This window comes from Desmodus rotundus, chromosome 6 (assembly GCF_022682495.2).
Source record: "Desmodus rotundus isolate HL8 chromosome 6, HLdesRot8A.1, whole genome shotgun sequence".
Taxonomy (NCBI): Eukaryota; Metazoa; Chordata; class Mammalia; order Chiroptera; family Phyllostomidae; genus Desmodus; species Desmodus rotundus.
The window spans coordinates 26329315-26343076 of record NC_071392.1 but is presented as its reverse complement, the minus strand read 5'-3'; the positions used below and the strand labels follow the sequence as shown (position 1 = coordinate 26343076).

Genomic DNA, 13762 nt, shown 5'->3' with positions numbered 1-13762 from the left:
GGGGAAAATTTTGGACGTGATGTATGAGAATCTTCTCAATTTTTCTAATTTTCTAAGACAAGCTTGAAACCATGAAATTAGCTTCTTTATCATCCATCCTATCAATTCTGCCTTTGTGATATTTTATGCCACCCCCAGTCTTTTGCTTTGCATTCTTAGTTTTGTGAGCAAAAAGATCAGTTTGAAATGGTAGGCACTGGGATTCTGAAGTAGAAATAACCAGCAAAATTTAGAGATGTGGGCCTGGGCACTTAGAAATGGACTCACATAATTCAAAACCATCTCTGTAGAGGAGCTGGGTTCACAGGTGCCATAATGTGTAGGTGCAGAGTGTAAAGAAAGAAGGTCAAAGGGCCGGAGACTCAGTTTTTAGAAGTGCACGCAAAGGAAAGAGAGAAAACTAATGTATTCACCTGGAAGCAATAGGAAGAGGAGGGAGTTAACATATACTGACTGTGTACCATGTGCTGTGTGTTTTATATCCTGTGTTTCATTTCAGTCTCACAAGGACATTGTAAGACTACACAGACAGGGAAGCAGAAACTCAGGGAAGTTAAGTGACTACACAGGATCATAAAAGTGGAAAGTGTTGGAACCAAGTTTCTAAAACAGGTTAATTTGTCAACCAATCTGGGCTCCAGTTTTTTGCTGCTGTTAGGATAAATGCAATAATGTGCATGTGTGTGTGTGTTGCTTAGTAGAGTAACTGGCACTGCACTTAAAAATGGTAGTTATGCTTTTTAGATGAAAAAAATCCTACCTTTTATTGCATATGCTTCATGCTGACACTATCCAGAAACATTATCTCATTTGTCCTTCACAAAAGCTCTGAGAAAGAAGAGGAGCCAGAGAAAGAGCAAAAGCTAAGAGAGCAGAAATACTCTAGGCTTCAAAGCTTCTGAAGAGAGGTCATAGAGAATAAGGGCTGGATTTAAGGATTAGGGGCACATTGTCTTGAAGAGTATAGTACTGATGATGCCGTAGAGGAGCAAACGCATATATTTGGGAATTAAGAAGAGCCCTGGCTTGTGTAGCTCAGTGAATTGAGCGCGGGCTACGAATAAAAGGGTCGATGGTTTGATTCCTGGTCAGGGCACGTGGTGGGTTGTGGACCAGGTTCCCAGTGGGGGCCCCGTGAGAGGCGACCACACATTGATGTTTCTCTCCCTCTCTTTCTCGCTCCCTTCCCCTCTCTCTAAAAATAAGTTAATTAATTTAAAAAAAAAGAGCGATATGGAGATAGAATAGAAGGACTCTGAGTAGGTTTAAACATGTTGGTTTCTTTGTGTGATAGGAGTAACATAACTGAACTTATAATGTTATATGACTAAACATGCTTTTTGAAAGTGTATATGGCAATATACATGTGAGGTTATTAGTAGTAAATATAGACAGGCCCACTTGTAACATTTGGAGGGTCTGGAGCAAATATAAATGAAGACCCATGTACTATATAAGTTAAACTAACAAACCATTACATGAAACATATTTATCCTTCTAATTTGACAAATAAATTTTCATATGGGTCTTGAAATTCTGGTTTGAGCTAAGAATTTCTAGATTCCTTAGAGTTATGTGCCAGAATGTGTCGACATGGGCTGAACTCACCCCACCTTCTGAGCCTAAACCCATATCTTTTTACACCCCCACACCATTCTGTACCTTGAGGGGTAGCTTTTCACAGATGTTGAATGCCCAGTCCTCGCATTGATTTTCATCCTCATTCCTTCAGGAAGTGAGACCCAGGGAGTAGGTCCTTGCAGACCTTGGAAAGCCGGCTGGCTGCTGTTTGGCCAAGGAGTTCCTGGGTCTGGATTACCGAGGGCACAGTCTGTGGCAGAGGCATGGGTTCATGGTGTGCCTGTCTCTTTGGTCCCAAAGCCTCTTCACCTTCTGGAGAGGGGCATGGCTAGGAGAGGGCCAGGGCTGTCCGCCTGGGGCTTGAGGTTCAGGGTAGGGACTCCCCTTGCCTGGTTCTGCATGTAGGTCTTTTTTGAAACCTAACATTGAGGGGAAAGTAAAATATAGGTCTCATCTTACAGGTGAGATACTGAGCTTAGGAAAGTGAAATAATTGGTAATGTTTATGTAGCTGATAAGTATGAAGAGATTATACAAAGAGATTTGAACCCAGAGTTGGTTGATTACACAGCTTTGTTTTTTCTCCAGTTCCCCACTGCCTGTCCTAGTAACCATTGGAACGTACAGCCCTTATCCTCATGCTTGCCTCACAAGCAAAAGAAATGGTTTTGGCCCCAGGTATTTTTTAGTTTAATTGAAGATAAAAGAGATCAACATATGTGATGGTTTTTATTGTCACATTCTTCCCTCCTGGATTAACTTTTGAACTCTGGGGGAGGGAAGTAGAAGTTTTTGTTTATTTAGTGGGAGTTAGTGGAGGGCAAGTGGTACAGTCGCCTTGCCTCAGATATTAAATACTTGGGCTCTCTGAATTTTGGTGGAGGGCATCTCTGGTATTTTCTTCCTGTCATATTTCCATATTTCAACTACCTTAATTATTGAGGGTTGGAAATAAAACTCTTAATGTTAGTATATTTATACTTTGGGCCTTTTTTAAAAAAAGTAGTATAATATGAAAAAGAATGGACTTTGGAGACAGATCTTATTTTCAAGTCAAGGCTTAGAATGAGGGAACTTTCTGGGATGATGGAAATATGTATCTTGAGAGGTTTTGGTTACATGGGTGAATGTATTTGTCAGAACTTACATCTAAGTTTATACTTGTACATTTTATTATATAACTCTCAAAATATAGTACATGATTGAACTCTGATAGTTTAGGGGTGAAGTATATTGCTGTCTGCAACTCTTGGATTGGCCAAAAAGTTCATTTGCTTTTTTCCATAAGATGGCTCTAGTAATACTTAGTTGTCAGCTTCATTCGAAACAATTATGTTAGATTGTACTGTGACAGCTGTCATATCAGCATGCATTTGAAAAACAGCTTACCAAAATTGGTGAATTTCTATGTAGCCATTTTAATACTGAAGATGGAAGAAAATATGTGACATTTTTGGCATATTATGTTTTATTATTTCAAGAAAGGTAAAAATGAAACTGAAATACAAAAAAAGATACATGCAATATTTGGAAAAGGTACTGTGACCAATCGAACATACCAGAAGTTTCATTCTGGAGATTTCTCACTGGACTATGCTCCTCAGTCGGGTATTCCCATCAAAGTTGATAGCGATCAAATCAAGACATTACTTGAGAATAATCAGTGTTATACCATGTGGAAGATAATCAATATATTCAAAATATCCAAATCAGTAGTTAGTGGTGAAAATGAAAAGTGAGTCTTTTACTTTATGGAAAACAACTAAATGGACTTTTTGGCTAACCCAGTAACTTTGAAATGAATAAAAGTCAGCTCAATAATTGATAGACGGATAGATATGTGATAAAGCAAATACAGCAAAAAGTTGACTATAAAATATAAGCTGTTGGTTTTAAGAGTACTCACTAAGCAGTTTTTTCAGCTATTCTGTGTTTGAATTTTTTTAAATAAAATGGTGGGGGGGGGGAAGTGATGCCCAAGACTTCTGGTCAGAATGGTGGCGTAGGTAAACACGGCTTGCCTCATCGTACAACCACATCAAAATTACAACTCAAATTTAAAACAGCCATCACTCAGAACCATCAGAAACTGGGTTGAATGGATTCTGACAACTACAGAATTAAAGAAACCACATCCATCCAGACTGGTAGGAGGGGCAAAGATGCGGAACAGTCTGGTTCCACATCCAGTGTGGTGAAAAAAAAAAATTCAAGAAGGATATCTCAGGAGCGAAGAGTACCAGCCCCACACCAGGCACCCCAGCCCAGGGTTCCAGTGCCAGGAAGATAAGTCCCCCTAACTTCTGGCTGCAAAAACCAGTGGGGATTGGGTCGGTGGAAGAAACTTCCGGAGTTCCAAGCAGTTCCCCTTAAAGAACCTATTTGTGGACTTACTCAGATTTACTCTCTCTGAGCTCCAGCACCCGGGTAGCAGTTGGAAAGGCACCAATGGCAGATGGGGAGGAACTGAAGTGTCTGGCATCAAGGCAAGAGCTGGGGGAAGTTTTCTCTCACACAGAAAGGTGGACAGAGGCCATTGTCCCTTTCTGAGTCCACCTCTCACAGAGCCACAGAGCAGACAGACCAATGCCATCTCTGAGACTCCATCAACCTGGGTAATGCTGTTTGCCCAGCCCTGGAGATTCCCTGAGGCTTTATCCCACCCAATTTACAGGCCCACCCAAACTGTTAACTGTGACTTTTCCATATAAATGGCTGGTATTGGATTATGCTTTACAACTTCCTAAATCCTGTCAAACAATCAACAGGGGCCTCAGTGAGCTCACAGCCCCCTACCTCTTGCTAAGTGGCCCCAAGCCCAGGACTAGCAGCAGCCAGTCTAGATTCACAGTGGCTTCACCTGGGAATCTTCAAGCCCAGCACAAGTAGCAGACATCTTAGACTGCTTTATAGCTCATGCAGGGTGGCCCTAGGCAGAACATAGGTGGGGATTGACCTTGGCCTACACCAGCCAGGAAACCCCAGAGCCTGCATACCCTGTGGACAACTACAGACCACAGTCTCACTTGTATGTGTAATATAAAACAACACACACACACACACACACACACACACACACACACACACACACCAAGCTCACACACACAGAGATTGGTGGTTGCCAGAGATGGGGACTAAGGGATGGGTGGAAGGTGTCAAAAGGCACAAGCTTTCAGTTATGACATATGTAAGTCTAGGGATATGTAACGTACAGTATGGCAACTATGTAATAATACTGTGTCACATATTTGAAAGTTGCTAAAGGTAAATCTTAAGTTTTCATCTCACAAAGTTCTATAATTATGTATGGTGATGGATATTAACTAGGCTTATCATGGTGATCATTTCATAGTCTATATAATATCAAATCATTATCTTGTATACCTGTAATGGATATAATGTATTTCAATTTACCTCAATTAAAAAGGAAAGCCAGTGTATTCATTCTGACAAACACACATCTTATTTTAGTAGTCATTTTTGTTTGATTTTTAACATCAGGTGTGGTTCTTTATAGGCCAAATGTCATTTCATCATTGAAATGAATATTTTTTTTGACTCGTAACTTGTAACATGGTGAATTTAATAGGTTACTTAATAGGTGGTTATGAGTACATTTATGGAGTAAATGCTACTGGTTTGTGGAGTTCTTTTTATAATGTGAAGTTTAAAATTAGTAAAATGAAGACTAACATTTATTTATTTGTTTCAGTATTCAGAAATGAGGTCTGAAGTTTTTTCTTTTTTCTAGTGTAATCCTTAGATTGGTGTTAGTCTTGTTTCATAAAGTGATTTTTGCAAAATTTCCTTCCTCTCTACATTGGCATGTTGTAAAAATTATCTCAGTTGTCTGTTACTTGGGTCTAAAAGAATTTTGCCTATGAAGTTGAGTAGACTTGTATGTTTTGGGATTGTAGCTATTTAGTAAATCTCAACTTCTTCCATGGCTCCTGATCTCTTTTAGTTTCTATTTATTTAGTTGAAATTTTTCACTTTATTTTGCTAGAATATAATTCATTTCATCCAGATTTTGAAGTGTATTTGCATAGAATTTCACAAAGTACTCTAGCATATTTCTTTTAATTCCTTGTATATCTATAGTTTTTTCTCATCTTTAATATTGCATTTTTGTGTGCTAAGTAATTTCATTTATTTTTTTGATTCTTTATTTATTTTTTTTCATTGTTGTTCAAGTACAGTTGTCTCCATTTTATCTCCACCATCCCCCCTTCCCACCCTCGATCCTCCTACCCCTCTTTGGTTTTGTCCAAGTGTCCTTTATATATGTTCCTGAAAACCCTTCAGGAACTATTACGTTATACAGTATTTTAATCTTTTTAAGGTGCTAGATTGATTTTTCTATTTTTGGTTTCTATTTCGTTGCCCTCTGACTTGGTTCTGTCATTGCCTTCCTTCTGCCTTCCTGGAGTCTATATTGTTCTTCTTCTAGATTCTGGAGATGACTGCTCAATTTTTGTATTTGTGTTATTTCTTGTTTAGTAATATATGCTAAGACTTTTCCTCTAAGCTCAGCTTTGGCTAGTGTCTTTTCCTAGGAAAAATTTAATTTCTATTTTTATGGTATTATAATTGGAATATAGAATTATAGGTCTTTGGAAACTTCATTGAAATATTTTGTAGACTAATATATGACTTTTTTAATGTTCTGTACTTGAAAATGACGTGCAATCTTTTATTTTAGATATAGAATTAATTATATATTAATTTGATCTAATTATTCAGTTTCTTTTATTTATTTTGATTTTTTCCTTCATATATCTGTATCTTACTTTTGCTAGAAATAAGCCTGGCTAGGTAATATTCTGGCAAATTTACAGCTCTGTAGGTTCAGACATCTATCAATGATACTTTCTGGATACACTCTTTGACTTTTTTATTTCCTCGTTACTATTTAGTCCCCTTATACACCCTTCTCCCCACACAAAATCACCACCCTGTTGTCCATGTCCATGAGTCCTTTTTCTTTTTTGCCCAATTCCTCTACCCCCTAACCTCCCCTGCTTAGCTGCTATTCTGCTCTCTATCTATGAGTCTGTCTCTCTTTGCTTGTTAGTTCAGTTTGTTCATTAGATTCCACATATGAGTGAAATCATATTGTATTTGTCTTTCTCTGACTGGCTTATTTAGTTAGCATAATGTTCTCAAGGTCCATCCATACTGTAACATAGGGTAAGATGTTCTTTTTTTTATGGCTAAGTAGTACTGCATTGTGTAAATGTTCCATAGTTTTTTATTCACTTATCTACTGATGGACACTTGGGCTGCTTCCATATCTTGGCGATTGTAAATAATGCTGCAATGAACATATGTTCTTTCAAATTAGTGTTTTAGGTTCCTTCAGATATATTCCTAGAAGTGGGATCACTGGGTCAAAAGGCGTATCTATTTTTAATTTTTCTGAGGTATCTCTATACTGCTTTCCACAGTGGCTAAACCAGTCTGCACTCCCACCAACGGTGCAAAAGGGTTTCCGTTTCTCACATCCTCACCAGCACTTGTTGTTTGTTGATTTACTGATGACAGCCATTCTGATGGGTGTGAAACGGCGTCCCATTTGGTTTTAATTTGCATTTTTCTGGTGATTAGTGACATTGAGCACTTTTTCATATGTCTCCTGGCTGTCTTTCTGTCTTCTTTGTCTATTCAGGCCCTTTGCACATTTTTTAATTGGGTTGTTTGTTTTTTTGCATGTTGACTTTTGTAAATATTTATAAATTTTGGATATTAACCCCTTCTCAGATGTATTGGCAAATATGTTTTCCTGTTCTGTGGGTTGTCTATTTTGTTGATATTTTCCTTTGCTGTGTAAAAACTTTTTAGTTTTATATAATTTATGTTTTCTTTTGTTTCCCTTGCCTGGGGAGATGTATCTAATAAAAATCTCAGCTATATCTGAGATTTTGCTGCCTTTTGTTTTCTTCTAGGATTTTTATGGTTTCAGGTCTAACATTTAAGTCTCCAATCCATTTTGAACTTATTCTTGTATGTGATGTAAAGAGATGGTTTAGTTTCATTTTTCTGCACATATATGTCCAATTTTCCCAATACCATTTATTGAATAAACTACTTTAGCCCCTTGTATGTGTATGTGCTTGCTTCCTCTGTTGAATATGAATTGTTTATAAAGGTGTGGGTTTATATCTGGGCTCTCTATTCTGTTCCATTCGTCTATGTGTCTCTTTTTATGCCAGTACCATGCTGTTTTGATTACTATGGCCTCACAGTATAGTTTGATATTACATAGTGTGATCCTTCCAACTGTGTTGTTCTTCCTCAGGATCACTGTTGCTATGCGGGGCCTTTTGTAGTTCCATATACATTTTTGAGATATTTGTTCTAGTTCTGTGAAATATGTCATTTGAATCGTGATAGGAGTTGCGTTGAATGTATAAATTGCTTTGGGTAGTATAGACATTTTAATGATGTTAATTCTTCTATTCGTGAACACAGTATGTGCTTGTTTGTATCTTCTTCAATTTTTTTCTATATAGCCCCCTTTTTAAAGGTCCACTTATTCTGTCATGAGCTGGCAGTTGTGGGTTAAAATATTTTGTTGTCTCTTTTCAATGGTCATTGCCTTATATATCTTGATAATATTATAGATGTTTAAAGATGTTACATGCATTATATCTTCCTTATGGTTGATATTTATTTTTATAGAATACTCCTTGTCTTGATTAATATTTTCCCTGAGTATAACTTTTTCATGATATAAAAATTTAGTTGCTTATATTTCTAAGAACCAGATAGCCATTTTATCACTTTGATGTATATCTTTTTATATTTTGATTATTTATATTTTTAAAAAGTAAAAACCATTAAAAAAAATTTAGGCGATACTACAGGTAGTGTTTTGTAACCTTCCTAACTTAAGCCATAGTATTTTTTTCGTGCAAGTAAATATTCCTAAACATGATAATTAAGTCTTTTTTCATGATTGTTTTTCTCATTCAATTGAAAAATTATAGATTTACTATAGAATTATTTAGAATTCCCACCACTATTTATATTTTCTCTTTGTATGTATTTGCTTAATAAAGTAGGATGTTAGTCCACATGCTGTGGGGGTTTTTTGTATTGTTACAAGAATGTGCCACAATTGTAATTTTTCTATTGGCAGACACTTAATTTATTTCAGTGCTTCTTTCGGTGCACATCTCAGGTTAATTCTTGAACACAGAGTTACTGCGAATATGTTTAAGGTTGTTGGCACATTTATGATTGCTATTTCTCAAATTAGCACTTCTTACAGAGTAAGGCAAATTATTTCATTTTATCATGTCTAGCACAGATGTAATAGTTGATTTCTGTGCTATTTCCTGTTCCAAAAAATTGCAATTCAGAGATTTACCACTAACACCCTTTCTCCCCCTCCTCTTGAGATCTAGAAACAGAAATACAGCTTCTCTACAAGTTCCCTGGTTAATAATCTAGAATATCAAAAATCGTCCCTTCACAGATCTCCATTCAGTTGTGTGGAACACGTGGAAGGCTCAGTAGACATGGGTTTTATACATTTTAGTTAAATACTCAGGCATGTTAGTCCTTCCCAAGAACTACTGTTCAGTATTCCTCAGAAAAGAAAAATCTCTCCCTGTCAATATAACTTTCTGCCTGTCTCCAAGCAATATTTATGTTAGCTTATGTTAATGTCTGAACATGTAATTATGTGCAAATTGATATTATAGTGGTTTATAATATTAGCTTACAAGAAAAATGAGTGATGTTATATATGGCCAGCATGTCACCTTGAGTGCAGAATCTATTTCTTGTTCATTTTTAGTTCCTTAATCTAACAGTGCTCTTCAAACCTTAGCTTGCATGGGAATCATCTGGAGAGCTTGTTAAAACACAGGTTGCTGGACTCCATCTAAGAAGTTCCAGTTATAATTCTTGGATTGAACCTGAGAATTTGCATTTCTAACATGTTCCCAGATGAGGCCAGTAATGCTCACCCAGGGATCACTGGGTGAAACTGGTGTGTAATATAATGAGCACATAACTTGTTACATCGTTGGAGTGTGAAAAAATTTGAGTAACGGCTGCCCTCACTGAATCCCTCCTGCTTTTTTCAGCTGAACTCTTTCAGTACTCTTTGTTCTTAAGTGAAGATGCTATTTATATCTGGTTAAAGACTATATTTACATATAGTTACTAGAAAAACAAAGGAAAGTAATATTAGAATCATAATGTTTTTGTGATTTCTAAAGCTTCATCAGGATAGACTTTTCAAAATTACCTTTTAAATTAAAAGTTTTTTTTAAAGTTTAAAAATTTTTATTAGTCAAACGATACATTTATAAATAATGAAGGGTTTGTTATTATCTATTGTTAAACCTTTGTATAAGTGAAAATTAGTCTGTAATCGTTATTACTTATTAATTGAAATATCATTGATTTTCAAGTAATTCCACTTCATTTCTTGCCAGGTTTACCAGTACTTTGCCACTAAGGATCATCTGTATAAATACAATAAAATAATTAGCAGTCAATATTCATATTTCCACAATTGTTTAAAGTTTTAAATAAGATTAAGAGAATTTTGTGAAGTTTTTATTAGTATTTTTATTTTTTGTAAGGGTTTTTTTTTTTTGGAAGTGGGTTTAGGCTCTTACGTATTAAAAGTCAGTATTTAAAAACAGTATTTTCTTGCTATGAGTTACTTTGATCTGTTTTGAAATTGATAATACAGGAAAATGTAGTTGCCCTTGCTAGTTTATGAATAAAGATGTAAATAACAAAAGTAACCAGGATTCATAGCTGGTGAAGGACTGTTATTCAAAATATACAAAGAATTCTTAGAACTCAACATAAGAAAACAACCTGATTTTTTGAAATGGGCCACAGACCTTAATAGATACCTCACCAAGGAAGATGGCAAATAAGCATCTGAGAAGATGCTCCTTATCACATGTCATCAGGGAAATGCAACTTAAAACAATAGTGAGATACCACTACATGCCTACTCGAATGGCCACAATCCAGACACTGACAACACCAAATGTTGGCCATGATACAGAGCATCAGAAACTCACTCATTGCTGGTGGGAATGCAAAGTGGTACAGACACTTTGGAAGATAGCTTGGCAGTTTCTTACAAAACTAAACATGCTCTCACCATCATTCATGCTCCTTGGTATTTACCCAAAGGATTGAAAGTGTACATCTATAGAAAAACTTGCACGTGGATGTTTATAGCAGCTTTATTCAGTTTTATTTTTTTTCAACTGAGGAATTCTTTCACTACATATTAGAGAGGGAGGAAGGGGGGAGGAGAGAGAGAGAGAGAGAGAGAAACATTGATTGGCTGCCTCCCATACACATCCCGACCAGTCATCGAACCTACAACCTAGGCACATGCCCTGACCCAGAATCAAACCCACAAGCTTTCAGTTACAGGACGACACCCCAACCGACTGAGGCACGCTGGCCAGGGCGTTATAGTAGCTTTATTCTTAATTGCCAAATCTTGGAAGTGATCATGATGTCCTTGAAGAAGTGATTGGATGAGGAAACTGTGGTACATCCAGACAGTGTACTATTCAGCACTATAAAGAAATAAGCTATTAGTCCATGAAAAGACATGGAGGAAGTTTAAATGTATATTATTAAGTGAAAGAAGACACTCTGAAAAGGCAGCCAACTATATGATTCCAACTATATGACATTCTGGAAAAGGCAAAACTACACAGATAGTAAAAACAATCAGTGGTTGCCAGGGATTGGGGGATGAGGAGAAACGTATAGGCAGAACAGAGGATTTTTAGGGCAGTGGAAATACTCTGTGTGATACTGCAGTGATGGATACATGACATTTTACACTTACCCAAACCAAACCTATAGAATGTATCCAATACAACACCAAGAGTGAGCCCCAATGTAAACGGTCCACTTGGGAGTGATAATGACGCGTCAGTCTAAGTTCATCAGTTGTAACGCATGTACCACTCTGGTGGAGGGTGACTGGGTATGTGTGGGGACAGGGGTTCATGGGAACTCTCTATAACACCCTCTCAGTTTTGCTTTGAACTTAAAACTGCCCTTAAAAATAATCTGAAAAACAAGTGTGCAGTCCTGTGCAAGCAATAGTGCTGTTTTCTGTGTATTTCACTCAGAGAAGGAACGGTCCTCACACAGGAAACCAGAGGTAGGAGGATGAACCTGAGGGCTGGGAAGAAAACTTCATAGACTGGACTGGGGGTGATTCTGAGAGGTGAAAGTGAAAAATGGTCTCTTCCACATATAGATGTCGTTTTTACGTAGAGGGGATTTTTAGAAATTAACCACCATTTTGTCAGCAGTCTTAGAGCTAGGCTGTGGTGTTCCTGCATTGCCCAAGTGTACACACGGTTTATTTTCCCTTCCCTGGTTGTCTGAGTGGACGCAGCTAGAAAAGAAGAATCCCCTGAAGTCTGGGGGTTGAAGAGCAAGCAGTATACAGTACAATTTAATTCAGGACGATACTGCTTCCCAAGCTGTCTGTGGAGGATGTTAATAAGTGTACTTCCAAAATAAGTGTTCTGGGGTCATATAAGTAAGAGAAAGAAAATAAAGGAGGTTTTTAAAAAAGTACATGTCTTTGTGTGTGTGTGTGTTTGAGTTGAACTGCTAATTGCATTGTATGTCGATTAGAGGAAGGTGTAGTATACCTTATTTCCCAAATTTATCTGGCCATGGAACCCCTTTGTCAGATATTCTCACCTAATCCATGAGCACTGTTATGAGTAGTATGGTTCATAAAATTCTACTCTAGGTTGATGGGCCGAATAACAGGCTATTTGGAAAATATCACTTGCTGACTTAAAGGGAAAGAACTTTTGCTACCGTGGTGGTGTTTTTTCCTAATTTAAATGATAAGACATTTTTCAAATACTCAGATTTAACAAATTGGATACAAATGATTTCATCTTCTGTGATTTGACAAGCATGAACTTTAAGTAGATTTCATAAACTAAGTAACCAACCACCTTTTGGTTTTGCTTTGACTAAAATAACTTGTTAAAAGTCAGTGATTAAATGTGAAGAACACTGCTCTCAATGGAACTTTCTGCAGTGGTGGTAATGTCCCATATATGTGCCATCCTAGGTGGCAGCCAGTAGCCACTAGCCATGTGTGGTTATTGAGAATTTTAAATGTGCTAGTGCAACTAAGGAACCAAATTTTTTGTTTTATTTCATTTTCATTAATTTGTATTTAAATAATTGCATGCGGCTACTAGCTGTCATATTGGACAGTGCAGTCTATATACTATACATATAGACCAGAGCACTTTTATACTATTTTAAATTGATGTGATTATAATTAAATTACTCTTTGGGGAGTATTTTTTTAAAAGTTGAGACTATGATAAATACACTTACACGGTTTATGTGCATGTAACTCTATAGCCACATAGCTGAGAGCACTCTCTCAGTGGTTTGCACTTCTAAAAAACTATTTTATTAGCTAGCTTTCCAGGTCATTAATATTTTTGGTAGTTTTTATTTCTTTTGTATAACTCATACTATATTCTGAAATGATCAAATAGGTTTTCATATTCAGTTTTAGAAAAAATGATAATATGAAGAAAGATATCCTGTGAGATAACAGACCTCAGATTTAGCCCCCTTTGCCATTGGCATGCTTAGCGGTATGAAGCATTTGCAAAGCTTGCGGTATTGATTTATCTCTAAGTTGGAGGTACAGTGTATATAAATGTCCTTCGAAAATGTTGGAGGTGTACAAAATGAAAATAATTAGCATTATTATTAAATAATTTTGGACATACCAGAAAATTGACTCATTTTCTGTGATGCACTTTGAGTTTTAAACATTGTGATCCTTAATCATTTGATTTTTGTCAAGAGTAATGTTTACATTTGTTAGAAATTTAGAAGTATTATGGCATATAAATTGTCAAAATTAAAGTATGACTAAAAGAAACTTATAATTGAATTATTTTAGAATAAGTTATTAAAGATAGGACTAGCTGGGGACTTTGTTATTTTCAGAGTAGTTTGTCTTATCTAGAACTGCACTTAGGAAATTTTATCAACTAAATAATTATTTGCATGCAGCTTATCTAATATATTGATACCTTTTATCCTTAGACTTGCCATTGAATAAAATATTTTACTCTTTCAGTTATGACTAAAGAGCTTCACTTTAGTATTTGAACTGT

The 13762-nt window shown here is 36.4% G+C and overlaps 1 protein-coding gene across 7 annotated transcripts in view; it reads left to right on the top strand.

Annotated features, from left to right (window-relative positions):
• Positions 1-13762, top strand: part of GLCCI1 (glucocorticoid induced 1) — a 91282-nt gene that overhangs the window by 32345 nt on the left and 45175 nt on the right. The gene's annotated exons all lie outside the window — the stretch shown is intronic.